At 36.2% G+C, this 12,420-nt stretch overlaps 1 protein-coding gene across 2 annotated transcripts in view; it reads left to right on the top strand.

Moving 5' to 3' along the window:
• The window catches only part of PDE3A (phosphodiesterase 3A), a 311,065-nt gene that overhangs the window by 94,128 nt on the left and 204,517 nt on the right, over positions 1-12,420 (top strand). The gene's annotated exons all lie outside the window — the stretch shown is intronic.

The following is a 12,420-nucleotide window of genomic DNA, read 5'->3' as shown; positions in this document are numbered from 1 at the left end:
CTGGGCCTGGACATTGTTACATAATTCCTTCCTTCTGTGTGCGAGTCTGTGTGTATTATTTGTGTGTGAGCAAGTGTGTGTAGTTCTTGTTTTAGTCTCTTTAATTTTACAGTTAAGGACCTTACTGAATAAAGATTACATATATTTTTATAGCTGGGTTTTTCACTTAATTTTCTTTTCTGAAAAGCAGAACCATTTTAAATGTATTTCTGCCTAGTTTAGGTTGTTAATGATGATATTTACTCATGCTTTTATGTTCCTTGGTAATTTGATGTAATAATCTCGGTTCTGCACTTGCCACTAGATGGCTCTGTTCTTGGAGTGACTGTTTCCTAAAAGTGTGCCCTGTATTAATTGCATTGAAATGATGAGAGATTTCATTGGTATTATCAGCATTCTGTTAAACATACACAAATATAATTGCATAATAATTCATTGATGTGGGGCTGTGTTATTTTAAATTGTATTTCAGTAGACCCACAAATTTAATATACCCGCTTCAAAATGGGAATTTATGTATTTAGAAAGCAGTGGATTCACTGAACAAAGTCCACTGCCAATTAGTAAACCAACACCTGAAATATTTTTCCAGAGTTTTCTTTTTAAATATATAAGCGTTATATTGAGTATATCATCATTTTGTTCATTAATCAGCTAATTTTCATCATAATTTTCCCTTCATTTATAGTGACAGTGTAATTCGGTAGGCCCATGAGATATACTATATACATGTAAGATTTTATTCTGGATGTTTATAATTGTAAGATGTTTACCATGGGTTAAATCATAATTACTTTCAAAACCTATTTGTTTTTGTATAGACCCTAAGTTCATACCAGGATAGTGTGCGATGCGAATTTTCTTTGTTCTTCAAGACTGGGCTGTAGGACTATAAATGGCTGATTTTCTCTTGAATGCAATGAGACATAAGGGCACAGACCTTAGTATCTCATGTATGAATAAGTTCTGGTCTTTAAAATGGTTTATTTCAAGCTCCCCAGACATACCTAGTTACCATCAAACCTTGTCTCATAGGGAGTAAATCAAATGTTTTCAGACAAGTGTGCTTACCACATTACGAACCCATTAAATATCAGACCATTTATACCATTAAGCAAATCTCAGTATTATTAAGAAGTAAAATAGATAACCAGTAGGAAGTTGTAGTATAACAAAGGGAGTTCAACTCGAGGATGGAAGATGCCTTAGAGGACTGGGCCGAGGAGGGTGGGGGGGGGTCTCGAGGGAGGGTGGGGGGGAGTTGAGGGAGGGAGGGAATACGGGGATATGTGTATAAAAACAGATGATTGAACTTGGTGTACCCCTCCAAAAAAATAAATAAATAAATAAAATTAAAAAAAAAAAAGGAAGCAGTTAGTAACATATGAGAACATAAAAGAACCTGAAAAGTAATTAGAAGTTTAGCCATGGCAGATAGGCTCTTTTTGTGTTACTGTTAACGTCTGTGTTTTTATGTTCATGATGCCCTATGTATTTAATTTTTTTCAGAAATTTGAAATTACATATCACTTATAAAAATTCTGGGTGTTTTTCTTAGATTATCAAACCTCCTTTATGGGCGCAGAAGTGAATAAAATGGGAGGCTGCTTTCCACAGTTTCTTCTCTTCATTAATATTTCATAGGCTACTAGTTCATATTAAATTGTAACATTATGCATGCCTACAACTCTGATATGATTCCCTTTCTGTTAACCCCTCAAGCTAAGTCCTTACATGTTCTAGAATTTTAAATATCTTTACTACTTTTACTTATAATTTGAAAAATGGTAACATGTCCTGAATAAAATAAAGTTGAAAGTCCTGGAGATGGATAAATGGGAAAGCAGATAGGACAAGTGGTTCCTACTTCTTAGAACTTGAGAGACAATATTGAAAGGAATGTTCCAGAAGAATAAAGCATGATAAATAATACACATATGTGCCAAAAATATTACTCATCTGAGGTCTTCCTATTTCAGATGTTAGATCAGTAAGAAACCGTGTTTAAGTGGAAGTTGTGTAGAGGCCATTGCTGTGTGTGAAGAGCCAATGAACTAAGTCAGCAGGTTAAAACCTGACCCTCTGGCCCATTTATTTTTCTCTTTTCTGCCTCTTGAAAAGCATGTTCCCTAGAGGTCTATCCACACAGTCACTAGGAGTCCTGAGGCCCCACCCACTGTCCAGGACACTGAACTGTGTTATGCAACAGGGAAATTGCTCCCAGTCCAATTTTTGACAGCCAAACTCTTGGAAGTCAAGCAAAGCAACAGGATGCTTCTGTGAAGCCCAAACACTTTGCTGTGACAGTTATGATCTGTGAATGAAACTCCTTTTGTTAAATAAATAAGTGAGGTTTTAAATTTTTTAACTTTATAAAGCATATCAGTCAAAATAAAAAGCTCTGTAATTAAGAATTCTCATTGAAAGGGAAGCAGTAGTTCTCACGTTGTTCCAGTAAGACAAAGAGGTAGCATTTGGTGGACCATCTAATAAAGGGTGCTGAGTTGTGTTTAGGTGACTATAATGTGATATAATGAGTGGCAGTGAGTAATGCTTTGAATTTAGATGCTTTGCATCGCTTTAAAGAAATTATTTTAAGACTAAATTATGACTACTACATTATTTTAAAATGTCTTATGGTAAGAGGCCATTTTGTTTATTTTTGTGTTTCTGGCTCTGTTTTTGTGTAACAGATGCTCTAGACAAATCCAATCTGAATATAGAAATCAGTCTATTAATGATTACCTGATTGTGGCTTTGTGTGTGGGAGATGAAGTCTGAATTTTAGGATAAAATGTTTCTTCCTCTTTTTCCTCCTTAATGGTCACCACCACTCCAGTTACTAAAGGGACCTGTCTTTCTCTATCACTCATTTTTAGTTTGAATGGTGGAATGAGAACTTCAGTGTGTGCTTCTCATTGGTTATGAGGGTAAAAAAAACAAATGGTCATTTGAACTCCAGAGTTGAGTTCAAAATTTGCTGAAATGCACACATTTCATTTGCTTTTTGGAGACTTCTTTGTTTTTCTCATTATTGAGTGGGCAGCTTTTGTTAAATGTGCCTTCCAAAGTTTTCTCTTGGTTGTTGAACTACTTGACCTGTGTGCTATTTTAATAAGTACACTCAATTTTTATCTAATCGGGAGTAAAAGAAGACAGCTGGTAAACATAAATTCTAAGTTGTTGGTTGTTTTCGTCTTTCAGAAAATTCTGGTTTGAGAAATAGCAGATAGACTTGGTTAAAACGATACATCATATGAAATCTCTGGAGGAGATTCTTTAAGGAAGCAGATAAAAGATGATCAGTGGTCATTTCACTCTTCTTTAGTTTGTGTATCTAGCAGCCTTTAATTCTGAAGTAAATTATAGAGATACTTTAGCCCAACCCCATTTTATTTAATTTTTTGAAGTATAGTTGATGTGCAGTATTAAATAGCCCACCCACTTTTTACCACAAAACTTTACATAATGGTTTCCTATGTTCCCACCTGGCACTTTTCCCCTTACCCTACAGTCCTAGATGTTTCCACATTCAACGTTTTCTAAAACTGAATTATTACTCTTGATTATTTAAAAGAGAATTTTTAAAATCGCTTTTCCGATTTACTTTCTCTAAGTGTGTGATTGTCTGTTAAATGCATTGGAAATGCATCTTCTGACATCTTTTACTAGGTTTTAAACTTTTCTTATGCATTGTTAGGACATCCACTTTAATTTGAATATTTGAGCTAATTTAACAGTGGAATGTTGGTCAATAGATAAGAACATTTCTTGAAACACTCATTTAACTTAATAGCAAGTCTGCCTTTTGTAGCCAGCTTTGTGATTTTGTCCTTTAACCTCAAGCAAAGTGATATTTGTTATTTAGGTTTTAAAATAGCAACATTGTTCTACTAGGATCTACTCATAAATTCATTATGATATTTATTTTTCATTTGCAGTTGATTTCTGAGTATTCCCTTTTATACTCAGAGCTGTCTCAGAATCTTGTCTTCTTGCATTTGAATTACATTTTGCATTTACATATATACTTTGTGCATTTGTATCTGTTGCTTATTGTCATTAACCTTTTGTCTGGAAATTAAAAAGTTCAGTACTAGCCTGTGTTCTGGGGCAAGTTATTAATTTTTCTGGATCGTATTTTGTCATCTGTAAAAGTGCCTCAGTCATATGGATCTATAAGATTGTAAAGATTAAATGAAATGATAAATTACCTGGCATGGCATCAGAAACCTAGTAAGTTCCCGCTAATCCTATTTGTATAAAGACTGGAGAGGTAAGTCAACTGACATCTACATTAGGTATAGGTCTGCCTAACGTCTCAGATTACACTGGTGTCTTGCTCTGTGCTTCCTCTTTCACCATTATGCAGCTTCCAGCATGCCAGATTTAAGAGAATTATTTCACTCTTCTTATTGTTGTTGTTATGACTTTTAATCTAACTACGTTGAGAGGATTTAGAAACCACCACTTAGGAAGTGTTCCTTCCCTGCATGTTAGTGGTGGATTGGCAAGCACTGTAATTGGATTTTGTAGGATTTCTCTACACAAAGGATGGAAGGACCACTAAATACCCTCTCAAAGTTTCAAATGTTTTTTCTGGCAGGAGGTGTTTTTAAATGACCCTAGAGGAGAGGTTACTCAACAGCCTATTTTACACACCATGCGGCTGCCACTTTGGCGCTAAGTGTATCATTAACGCCATCTAATGATCTGAGCCCTCACTTCCACACTGAAGTGGGAAGTCCATCCAAATTGTTGGTGCTGTAAGCTTCAGACCCCGGTGATGGTGTGCTTAAAAACCGTTAATCATAAAGTATGAGAAAGCAGCGATCATCCCACACCATTCTCATGGTTGTTTTTCATTTTTATTTGTTTGGCAGGTTTTGAGACATATGTTCATGTTTAACCCTAAAAGACTTCTAAGTTGTTCTTTAAGCCTGGGGATGACTGAAATGTTCAGATTTTCCTAGAAGCTGGGAAATCAGTAACCTAACAGTATCCTTCTAGTTACCTGGGTATGATGTCCAAGATCCATTTTTGTCTGCCTTCTGAGCTCCATTCCTCACTTTTAATATGTCGTAATGTCTTGTCAGTTTTATACCTGTCAACTCCTTTCTATTCACACAGCCTTAGCCCATCTTAGTCACCTCCCACCCAGCTGGTGGCCATGGGCTTCTGTTTGTAGCCTCTGACTCCTTGCCCCTCTTCAGCCTTTGACATTGCCTCCATGGTCACTTTCCTAAAATACACATCTGCAGGGCACTTATTCAGCATGGAAACTGATTGACTCTTTCTGAACTTGATAAACTAATTCAGACACTGTGTTGTTGATAATTATTTAGTAACTGTTGGAGTTTAACAACAGCTAAAACTCCCTTCCGATAAACACAGATGCTTTTATATATATTTTAAAAAGACATTACGTACTGAATCACGTCTAGAGAATCATAATATTTTTAGGCACAGCATATATTTGGTGACATCTGGAAGGAAATATTATGTGGGAGAAGTAGGGAAGTAGTAAGTTATTTAGGAAGTCAAAACAGAGGAAATTATTTAAAACCACTTAGTGCTGTGATTGTAAACGATGCCCAAAATTTGAAGTTGAAGGTCAGTGTGAAGAATGAAGGCAGACAAAATAGATATTCCCATGGCAGAACTGTTCTTTTATAGGATTTCAGGGAGCCCTAAATGACATTCTCTGCCAAAAATGACTTTGGAAAGTTGTGTCTTCTTTTTTTCTAAATTTGCTTCCATTTCCACCTCTTCTTGGAAATCATATCTTAAATTTAATCTTTCTCTTGGTAATGATTTTTTTTGGATATGGCCCTAAAAGCACAAGCAACAAAAGCAAAAATTAAAAAGTGGGACTACTTTAAACTAAAAAGCTTCTGCACAACAAAACAAACCATCAACAGAATTAAAAGGCATTCTATCAAATGGGAGAAAACATTTGCAAATGATGTATCTGATAAGGGGTTATATCCAAAAATATATAAAGGACTCATACAACTCAATAGCAAAGCAAACAAACAATACAATTAGAAAATGAGCAGGGGGACTGAACAAAGATTTTTTCCAAAGAAGGCATTCAAATGGTGGACAGATAGTTGAAAAGATGCTCCACATCGCTAATCACGAGAGAAATGCACATCAAATGAGCTATCAGCTGACACTCGTCAGAAAGTCTATCAACAAAAGGGAAAAGAGGTAACAAATGTTAGCAAGGATGTGGAGAAAGGGGAACCCTCATGCAGTGTTGATGGGAATGTAAATTGGTGCAGCCAGGATGGAAAACAGTATGGAGGTTCCTCAAGAAATTAGGGTTGCCATATGATCCAGCAGTCTCATTCCTGGGTATATAGCCAAAGGAGATGAAGTCAGGATCTTGAAGAGATATCTGCACTCCCATGTTTATTGCAGCGTTATTCGCAATGTTCAAGATATGGAAACAACCTAAGTGTCTGTCTATGAATGAATGTATAAAGATGTGGTGTACATACAATGGAACATTATTCAGCCATGAGAAAGAAATTCTGCCATTACCAACTACATGGATGGACCTTGAGGGCATTATGCTAAGGGAAATAAGTCAGACAGAGAAACACAAATACTGTTTGTGTAGAATTTTACTTACATGCAGAATCTAAAAAAGTCAAACTGAGAGTAGAATAAATAGTGGTTGCCAAGTAATAGTGGGGGAAGTAGGAGATGTTGGTCAAAGGGTGCAAAGTTCCAATTATAAGATGAATATGCTCTCGAGATCTAATGTACAGCATGATGATTCTAGTTAATTAAAACTGTGTCATATACTTGAAAGTTGCCGAGAGAGTAGATATTAAATGCTCTCACTACAAAAAAGTAATGGTAATTTTCTAAGGTGATGGAGGTGTTGGTATTTCACAATATATAAATTTATCAAATCAACATGTTGTACACCTTAAACTTATACAATGTTATGTGTCAATTATATCTCAGTAAAGCTGGAAAAAATCTCTTTCCTGGTTTGTTCTATCATGGTTTGTTTGCAACAGGTGTTAACAAAACTCAGTTTGTTTTTTTCTGACTTGCATAACAGCAGTCATTTAGTTTCATCCATTATTTTTCCTAACTTTTAGGTAGTATTTAAATATATGTATATACCAAAGGCTTGTTTAATGAAAGAAATAAATTTGTTGATGGACTTCATGGCATAAAATAGGAGTTTTTAGAGTAGGCATGGAAAATTGTTTCCATCTCGAGCGTTGTTTGTACTTGAGTTGGAATGCTGTATTAAGAAGGGCTGTGAGGCTCAGTGGAAGAGAGGGAGGTAAGAATTAAAATGATGTCTGAGTTGGCAGTAATTTAGGAAGGGAATGGTGTCCCAGGGGCCTTTCCTGCTTTCAAGTAGGACTGCTGTTATTAGGAGATGAACCTAGAACCATCTGATTACAAAGTTCAGATTAAATAGCTAATCTGTATTGTCTCTTGTAACAATATTTTAGTAGGCAGGGAAGCATGTTGTATGTTACAATATTTGTTTCACTTAAAAGCATTTTAGACAGGAGTGAGGGACAGTTTAGGCATGTGAGTGTAGAAGTGGTACAAGGTTCTTTTTAATTCTCCTTAAATCAAATGATGATCTCTGATTTCTGAATCTGCAAGTTCAGCCTAGGCTGGGTATTACAGTAATTCTGAAAATTTAGAATATGCGGTACTATAGACTGAGTCATGTCCCCCCTCCTCAATTTGTTTGTTGAAGCCGTAATCCCCAGTGTGACAGTGTTTGGAGATGGGGACTTTGGGAGGTAATTAGACTTAGATAAGAGTAGGGTCCTCATGATGCGATTAGTGCCCTTATAAGAAGAGATATCAGAGATCTCTGCCCCCACCAGCCACGTGAGGTCACTGTGAGAAGGTAGCCGTCTGCAACCCAAGAAAAGAGCTCGCACCTTGATCTTGGATTTCCAGTCTCCAGAACTGTGAGACAATTAATTTCTGTTGTTCTGGCCACCAGTGTATGATATTCTGTTACGGCAGCCTGAGCAGACTAATATGCACAGATTTCCAGGCTTTATCTTGGAGACTGAGTCAATAGATCTGGGGAGCAGTGTAGCATTTGAACTCTTTAAAATGTCCATAGCATTTTGTAGTGTGCATTTTGGGTAGAGAACAATCTAATTTTTAATTTGTCTACAAGTGGTTTTCAACCATTCAGCCTGAAGATTAAAATCTCTTTCGGAGCTTTTAAAATATGACTGATGCAAGCTTCTCTTCCAGATCAGTAGGGCCGGGGGTTGTTGCTTCTAAAAAGTTTCCCAGGTGAGTCTAACATGCAGCCAGACAGAACCACTGGGCTAAGTTGACTACTTTTCCTCTGTGCTTCTGCTCTACAAATCCCAGTTTCTGGAGGTCATGTCCGATCATACTCTGTCTTCTCTCTGAGTACCCCTTTCTGCATCTCAGAGCAATATTGCTATTATTTTCTGAGCAGCAAATCCAGTTTCAGAAACCATCTTTTTTCTATTGCCTCAAGTTCTTCAGTACTTAAAATCCCAGAATCAGGACTGAAAAAGTCAAAACCATGTGCATTTTCAACGTCTTTGGATCCTGAGTAAGTTGGTATTATTTACTTAAAGCTGCACAGTTCAAAGAAGTAATGCATTTTAGGTTTTATACTGAAATAATATTTAACATATGATACATGTTCCTCTTAAGACTATTTTTCTGGTCTTCTCATTCAAAAAAAATATTTATTGAATATCTTTTATGTCTTCCGGTTACTATGTTTGGCACTCAGGAGGTAAGGGAGAAGGTAACATTTAATATATATATATGTGACTGACATGGTTAGTCAGAAGGAATATAGACCATAAACAGCCCTTATGTTCTTGCTGGTGAATATTGGCCCCAAATTTAACAGTAAAAAAGGCAGATACATCCTGCCTCCCCCTCTTTTTTTCCAGAAAGGTGTTAAAGTTTATTAATATCTAAAAAAATAAAGAACAGTAAACAGCTACTGGATGTAGGATAGTTCACTATTTATGAGTTTTACTGCAGGAGGCAGGTTTTAATCAGCATTTCAAATAATCAAAGGAGAATAATTTGTTAAGAGACATCAGTATTTCACTCTCCAGGTAGATTGTGGAAAAGATTAAGTGACTGCCTCAATTAGAAACAGCTAAAGTAGTACCTTGAAAACATGCCGAAAAAGGGTAACTGCTGCTTAAACGTGAATTTTCACAAAATTATTCTTGTGCCTGATTGAGACAAATTTGCTTAAAAGAGCTTGCATAAATAAATAAATAAGTAAATAAATAAATAGAAAAGGAGCACATGAATGTCTTCATTTAAAAACATGCTCTCAGCTATTTTAAAAAGAAAAGACCCTGCAGATTCTTACCTTTCAATATGTGTCCGCATAATTTAGGGAATTCTTGGGTAAAACTCCAGAGATTCTGATTCCAGAGATCAGAATTGGGGTTTATGACTCTGATTTCTTGAAAATATAATTCCTGGAAGAGTGGATGAGAAAAGACAACTGGAAAGGAATTCCTTCATAGTTGCATAAAGCAAATCAAAATGTCTTTAACAAACTCTTGTCAGTGTCATGTACTTTTCATCTATTTCTCTCAGGGTCTATGCTGTAAAATCTTTGCTGCCGAGAGTTGGCATCTTTGATGTCAGTTTTATGGAGGGTTAGATTTTGTACATTCCAGCAACTGCAGCTCCTCCCTTCACTCCTACTGCAAACCCTAATCAGCAGGAAATCTGGAAACTCGAAAAGAGATACCCCTTTTTTTTTTTTTTCTTTCTCCTCAAGGTACAACTATTCAGTTACATATGAAATCTTCCTCTCTTCAGTTGTTAAATCTCTCTCAATCTAGTCATCCCTCAGGGTTTTTAGTAATCAAAAGGACCACGTTATCACAGCTGCAACTCATCTTAAGAACTATGTCTCAGAAAAACAGTAAGTAGCTAGCAACCCTCTGTACCCTGAGTAAAAATAAAGAACGATTTAAAGTCTAAATCTTATCAGGGCTTCCTCTGAAATTTTTAAGAAGTTGGAATGTTAGCTTTTAATCTTGTTTGGGGAATTTAAAAAATTGGCTTGGATCGAGGGGCAAAATGTTTGGGCACATAAGCCTCTTAGTATCCAAAGATACTAAAGAGCGTATATTTTCAGATTCACATTTTTAAATGAATTAAATAATTATTAACCGACATGGTAAATCTTTTAAATGTGTTTGTGAACATATTTTAAGTGATACTCAATGCAAGCTTGTATGTGATCTTACATATAATTAAGTTGTAAGACCTATAGCTTTTTCAGCGATCAATAATGGACAATTCGAATAGGGAGGTAGATCTTCGAAATGGTGTTTAATTGGCTGTTATAACAGTTCTGGTGAGTTGTATCCTTGATCCATACATAGATAAAAACTTTTAATTGTCACTGTCATGCACCTGAAAGAGTGTATGTGTTCAGTTTGAAGACTGGTACTCATATTCCACTGTTCAACTTAAGAAATACAACGCTACCAGTGGTTTTATAGCTGCCTTGGGGTTCAGTCCTGATCCCTCCCTCCTCGCCCCCTTCCACAGTTAATCCAGGTCCTGAGCTTTGTGGAAGTAGTTATCTTGCTTTTCTTTATAGTATGAATTCCTTAAAAATGTTTAGTTCTGCTTTGAAATATTATAATATTGAAATACTGCATGTATGTTTCTATGACTTTTTTCACCCAGTGTTGGTACTGAGATTCAACTAGATTGCTATCTATCACTATAATTCACTCATTTCCCCACTATATATTAATTCACTGTGTGAAGGTACTTAGCACAGCATATTTATCCATTGTAGTAATGATAGGCTTTTCTGTTTTCTTTTTTTCTTTTTGGCTGCACTGCTTGGCGTGTGACATCTTAGTTCCTCGACCAGGAATTGAACCCGTGTTCCCTGCAGTGGAAGCATGGAATCCTAACCATTGGACCGCCAGGGAATTCCCTTGATGAACTTTTAGATTGTTCCCAATGTGCTTAGACTGTTACTGTCTAACAATATAGTAAAATTGTATGTGGCTTCTGGTGCACATGTGCAAGTATTTCTTTTAGGTGTACACCTTGGAATGAAATGCTGGGTCATGTTGGATGTGCTTGGTCAGCTTTCCATGATGGAACCAAACCACATTCCAAAGTGGGTTTAACGATACATTCGCCCTAGCAGATTGTATGAACTTTAGTTGTTCTGCACACCAACAAACTTGATGGGTGTAAAATGAAGTGTACTATGGTTTTAATTGTCATGTTCGTGGTATTTAGTGTGGTTGAAACTCTTTTCATATATTCAGAGGCATTCATGAAATGCCTGTTCGTCTTTTGCCTACTTTATTTTTAGTGGTTTGTCTTATTATTTCATAAGATTTTAAAATATATTTTAGATGCATATCTTGTCAATTATACCTATTGAGAGCACTTTTTCTTAGTATTTTCTTGAATTTTCATTTTCTTTAAGCTGATTTTGGTGACAAATATTATTTTTGTATTTTACTGTAGTTGCGTTAGTTTCCTACGTCTTCTAGAAGAAACTCAGTGGCTTAAAACAATGCATAAATATTCTCTTACAATTCTGGAGGTCAGAGTATGAAATTGGTTTCACTGGTTTAAAATCAAGGTTTCGGCAGGCCTTGCTCCCTCCAGAGATTCTAGGGGAAAACTGTTTTCTTCTTTTCCAGCTTCTAGAGTTGCATTTCTTGGCTCTTGGCCTCTTCCTGCACGTGCAAAGCCAGCAGCTTAGCATCTTGTTTCCGCCTTCGAATTGCCTTCTGCTTCTGTTCTTAGATTTCCCTCTGCCTCCCTCTTATAAGGAAACTTGTGATGACATTTAGGGCCACCGAGATAATCCAGGATAATCTCACCATCTCAAGATCCTTAATTTAATCACATCTGCAAAGTCCCTTTTGCCATGTCAGATAACATTCATGGGTTCCAGGGATTAGTATGTAATATCTTTGGGGCCCTTATACAGCTTACTACAGCAGATATATTTTGCTTTGTGTGTGTGTGTGTGTGTGTGTGTGTGTGTGTAGATGGGAGTGTGCTTTGATGGTTGAATCCTCACAGGCCAGATAAGCTGAATGATTTGTTAATTAATCTCTTTAGATCACTGTTGATCAGAAATGAGTGACAAAACAGTTCTGTCCTTTAATGATGAGGGAAGGTTCCCCTTTCCCTGTCATCTACTTTTTATACTAAATGTAGGGAAATATATATATATATATAAATACAAATATATGTATATTATGTATCCTTTCCAATTTCCAATTCTCTCCTTTCTCCTACATTGAAATCAGTAAAGTGTCCAAATTCTTGGGCTGAGTGTCCTCAGTGAGGTCACGCTTACTTTTCTATGTGAGTTCTGTTCTATGGCAAAATCTAAGT

This window comes from Hippopotamus amphibius, chromosome 12 (genome assembly GCF_030028045.1).
Source record: "Hippopotamus amphibius kiboko isolate mHipAmp2 chromosome 12, mHipAmp2.hap2, whole genome shotgun sequence".
NCBI classification, from domain to species: domain Eukaryota; kingdom Metazoa; phylum Chordata; class Mammalia; order Artiodactyla; family Hippopotamidae; genus Hippopotamus; species Hippopotamus amphibius.
This window is presented reverse-complemented; position numbering and strand designations above follow the sequence as displayed.